The sequence below is a fragment of the Procambarus clarkii genome, chromosome 15 (genome assembly GCF_040958095.1).
Source record: "Procambarus clarkii isolate CNS0578487 chromosome 15, FALCON_Pclarkii_2.0, whole genome shotgun sequence".
Lineage (NCBI taxonomy): Eukaryota > Metazoa > Arthropoda > Malacostraca > Decapoda > Cambaridae > Procambarus > Procambarus clarkii.
The window spans coordinates 51,449,218-51,454,504 of NC_091164.1; the positions used below are offsets into that span (position 1 = coordinate 51,449,218).

A 5,287-nucleotide genomic window follows, 5' to 3' on the forward strand; every position below is an offset into this window, starting at 1 on the left:
CAGTTATCTTTCATGTTGCGTTTATAGGAATGGTGAGCGTATATATATATATATATATATATATATGTATATATATATATATATATATATATATATATATATATATATATATATATATATATATATATATATATATATATATTTTATTATTATTTGTTTTAATAATTGTAGGTGCTGTGGAATGGAGCGGAGAAATCTCGGAAATTCTACCATTCTCTATGCCCATATACCCGGAGATGGCGGAGTATAAGTCTCGTTTGGCATCATTTGGAATCATCTGGCCTGATATGTGTGGTCAGTCTCCAGCAGAATTGTCCCGTGCTGGCTTTTTCTCTTGTCGTGAGTAGTGGAAGATATTATTATTATTATTATTATTATTATTATTGTCTTAATGTAATCACACGACCCAAGTCTGTTTGAGACGTACTAGTATTTACTTTCTCATTTATTTATTTATTTATAAAAAAATATTTATATATTTTTCTTTTTTCTTAGGAGTTCGAGACCATATACGATGCTTTTATTGTGGTGGTGGACTTGTTATCACTTTTCTGGATTTTCGACTTGGATTTACGGGCGTTTTGCTTAACCGCTTGTCATATCACGACGTAAATTTACGGACCGTGTTTTATATTGGGTATTTACTACTCGATCGACTTGGGGTTTGTATGAATATGTTTGCCATTAAATTTTCGTTTTCTCTAATAGGCACAGTGCCTATTTGAGAAAACGGCAATGTATTGTAACTTAGAGGAGAGACTATTGAGTTGGTGACACAACGAGGGTACGCCCACTCCACACACTCTTGTGTTGGCCGTGATCATGATTCTACATTTATATGATAATGTCTGTGTAGAGAATTTTATTCCGAACACTATACAAACAAAAAAAACGGTGTGAATCAAGTATAAACTTGAAAAAACATGAGCAAAGTAAAAACTTTTTACTTTCACGGGTACAAACACGCGTAAGATTTTGTTAGCCGCAAATTTATTTGACGCTCTGTTGGCCAATTCTACCCATGTTCTTATAGAACTTTCTATTGCGAACACATTGCTATAAAAATGAAATATGTAGCTCGAAAAATAATGTCAGAACAGTGAAATAAGTATAAACTTTCAAAGCGCTGCATCACAACAGTGTCGTCGCTGCTGAAATCACGGCTAACGCTTCGCCCAGTTCCCACACTCGTGCGGAACATAATTAGACATTGATAGGCATATGTCTGGGTGGGGAATTTTATTGCGAGTTCAGTGATATCAAAATAAGCGCTGTAGGATGACTTTGAGGCTGGCAACAAACGAAAGAGTATGAACATTTACTTCCTGTTTGGGTGTCACGGCGAGTCATCTTCGTGTTTATTTACTTCGTGGTGGGATAGCAAATGCTTGAGTGACATTTTATGCATATGATCTTGTAGAGAATTTTATTGCCAACGCATTGATACCAAAATTAAAAACGTAGCTCGAGAATTGATGTTAGGAGCGTGAAAAGATTATAAACTTTTTTGTGTTTACGCTTGAGCGCCCAGAACACCGCGCGCACAACCTGCTTTTTTTTTCAGCGAGTGCCGCGCGCACTAAAGTGTTAACTTCATACCTTCGGACGACCCCTGGACGCTCCATGCCCGTTATTACCCCGACTGCATCTACTTAAACTTGAAGAAGGATCGAGCTTTCATTAAAAATGCGGTCCCTTTCTCCCCTCCTCGACTGACAAAACCCATTGACGAAACACTGATTAACGCGCTCCTGCATGGACTTGATTATTTCAATGGACTCGCTGCTACAGTGAGATTTCCATACATCGCCCTGCGAGCTGCGCTAAGAGAATACCTCAAGATTAAAAATGATATATTACCTCCCCTGGGCGAATCTAACTGTAAAGAGGTGTTGTTATGGTTTTTAGATCGAGTGGATGAAAGTGAGGACACAGATGCGGTAACTGAATCTCCCTTAGAAGTATTATCGTCCCAAGGTGTTATTTTCCCCCGCCCAGTTCCCCTAGTAGTGGAGGTGGATGAACGTGTGGAAGAAAATGCAATGCCTGGTGTAGCTAGGTTTTATTGCAAGGTGTGTTTCACTCAAGAAAAAAACACTGTTCTCATTCCGTGTAGGCATATGGTAATATGTTTGGATTGTGTAACAAGATGTGACAAATGTCCTGTATGTCGAGGAGATGTAGTACATCTACTTCTTCCTATTATCTCTTAATAAACAAATCTAAAGTTGATTCTTTTATATTATCCTTATTAATTATTTTTATTATTATTAACGCAGTGGGAGGTGGAGGTGTGTGGTAAGGAGGCACCCTCTTGAAAGGGGGTATATAGCTCGCCCCTGACCTGGTAGGGTAAACACTCCATCCACCAACCCACCAATCCAAGATGTCCGCAGGAGCCTCTGCCGCCGGTGTAGCCTCTCCTCACCTAGATGGTGATGAGCGCTTAGGTCAAGCCCTAGCAATAATACGTGGTATGTTTCCCTTAAGTCGAGTTATATTGTGCTAAGATGCTTCTTGTTGTTGTTTGCTAATGTTGATGTAACAAATAATAACAATAATGGGAAGAGTGAGAGTGTGTGTGTGTGCGTGTGTGTTATGCTAGTAATGTAAACTATTTTTTTAGATTACCTGCAGAAAGCTAGCAGCCGCGGTGTGAGCAGCAGCAGCACCACCACCAGCACCACCTCCGGAGGGAATATTTTCATATTCTTGGGAAACACACACATACACACAAACACCGGGGAGGTGGTTGTGTCCTCCCCCCCCTACTCCAGTCGACTACGGTGATAGCCTTCCCCCTCCCACGTTGGTGCTGGTGACCGTAGTGACCAGGGCATGGCTGGTGCCACACGCACCGCAAGTGCTTGTCTCCCTACACACACCACTGCCACACCTGTTACTGCTCCTGCTGATGGACATCGTGGTGATAGAAGTAGTAGTAACACCATCCCTCATTGTTTACTCGCTGGTCCGACTGCTGTTCAGAGGGGGAACAACTCATTATATTTTATGAATATCGTTGAAGAGGTGCTGCCCCCCAGCCTTTTAACTGGGGGGTGTAGAGTAGGTAGTGACACTACTACTAGTAGTACTACTAGCAATAATAGGACTGAAGAAGAAGTTGTAAGAATGAGTGTGGATATTTCACAGGGGGGTGAGTATCCAGATCTCTTGACTATGAGTGAAGGTCTTGATGATGCGGTGTTTGCCGCTATTTCTCTCAGAGGATAACCCCGCTACTCAGACCGAAAATGATTTGAATGTAGAAGCCTTACTGGATGAGCGTATAATGCTTACAGACAGCCAGCAACGTGGATTGCTTACAGACAATGATATGAATCTTTTCCTCAACCCCCAACTTAGTTCACTCCAAGGCACGTCTACAAACCTTGACCCTAAACCCAGCTCACACCCCTCCTCCTCCACAACCCACAACTCTAAACTAAGTTCACACAAAGCCACATCTCAGGCTAGAGGTCGTGATGAGTGTAACACCATGACTCAGACGGTGATAATAAGCAGTGATGACGAAAACTTTACCCCACTGCGAAGGATACGAGTTGGGGACGATCTTAATAGATCCAGCTATATTGATACCACCAGTGACAGTGACAGTGATAGTGATACCGAGGTTGAGCGTGAAATAATAGCACCTCCCCCACCCAAATGACAGATTAAACGAAGTGATAATCGTCTGACTATAGAAAAACCAAAAAAAAATCTAAAATCTAAGCCTAAAGCTAAAAAAAACTTTTTGAAACTCCGCTGATATCTAGTAGTCATGTAACTGCATTATGGCAATGTGATATGTTATGTTATGTTATCTCCATGTGGTTACATTATGATGTGTTATGTCTACCAGTTATTGAATAAAACATAATAAGAGAAAGATCAACTATTTTTCACCTATTATGCTAACACCATGTGACTGCATTATGCTGTGTGTTATGTCTGTCAGTTATTATGTTTTACCAAGATAAATATGTGACTTATGTTATGTCTACCAGTTATTGAATAAAACGTAATAAGAAAAAGATTAACTATTTTTCACCTATTATGCTTACACTAGTCTCTGTTTTTTTTCTATCAGATAGACTGCTAAAACAGTCATAACTAGAGCTAACAATTTTAAAATAAAAAGGGCAAAGATGTTTTCGGAGTGCTATTTTAGTCAAGAAATGACACAAAATTGTGTTTATTGACTAGTGTGAGGTAGAACAAGAGATCAGGAGGTATATGTTGGGATCACGCAGTTAACAAAACAATATATTAGAATTTGTAGGTGTGGTGAACACCTCTCCCCTCTTAGTTCGTGGACTGGTGGCTCACCTTTGTTTAAAATTAAATTTACAAAAATGTTATTTGGACATCAGACAGAAAGATGGCGATGATTTCCACGTTACGTTACGTTACGTTACGTTACAGAGGGCTGAAACTGTCACACAGTCAGCAGTCTCTGTTTTTTTTTCTGCTGGATCGAACGATCACTAATGGCTGATGGTGAGTGAAAACTCGCGCTATGGAAAGACACAAGGTCAAACCCTAACGAGACGGAATGAGTAACCACACACATTTTCAAATGATATAAGAACTGAAAACAGACATAACCCAGAGCTATTTCACTATCGTCTCATACGGTCTGTTTACATTGGATAATGTAGGTCTTAGAGAGAAAGAGAGTGTGTGTTGAACTCGAGGATAATGAACAAGTCAATTTAATAATAGTATCAAAACTATGTTTTTTCCGCATTGTCTTATATATGTTTACTTTGTATGTGGGGAACATTGCTCGCCTAAGGGATAGAGAGAGAGAGAGAAAGAGTGTGTGATTGTTGAACTTGAGGATAATGAACAAGTCAATTTAATAATAGTATCAAAACTATGTTTTTCCGCATTGTCTTATATATGTTTACTTTGTATGTGGGGAACATTGCTCGCCTAAGGGATAGAGAGAGAGAGAGAGTGTGAGTGTTGAACTCGAGGATAATGAACAAGTCAATTTAATAATAGTATCAAAACTATGTTTTTCCGCATTGTCTTATATGTGTTTACTTTGTATGTGGGGAACATTGCTCACCTAAGGGAGAGAGAGAGAGAGAGAGGGGGGGGTGCTAAGTGGAACAGAAGGAGTCGCTGACCGTAGCTACATCTCCCTTTCCTTAACGAAACACAGTGGGTAATGGATACCCGACCACTTCCGCCCGTGTCTGAGGAAGTAATGGCAGTCATTGCGTACCCTCTGGGAGGGGAAGATATAACCAGCTACTTGGAAATGCTCTTCAGT

The 5,287-nt window shown here is 40.0% G+C and overlaps 1 long non-coding RNA gene across 1 annotated transcript; it reads left to right on the top strand.

Annotated features, from left to right (window-relative positions):
- The first annotated feature begins 1,109 nt into the window (after positions 1–1,109).
- On the top strand, positions 1,110–3,892 carry LOC138364951 (uncharacterized). The gene is made up of 2 exons (XR_011228641.1): positions 1,110–2,474; positions 2,627–3,892. It is a non-coding gene; the product is annotated as an uncharacterized lncRNA (long non-coding RNA).
- The last annotated feature ends 1,395 nt before the right edge of the window (positions 3,893–5,287 follow it).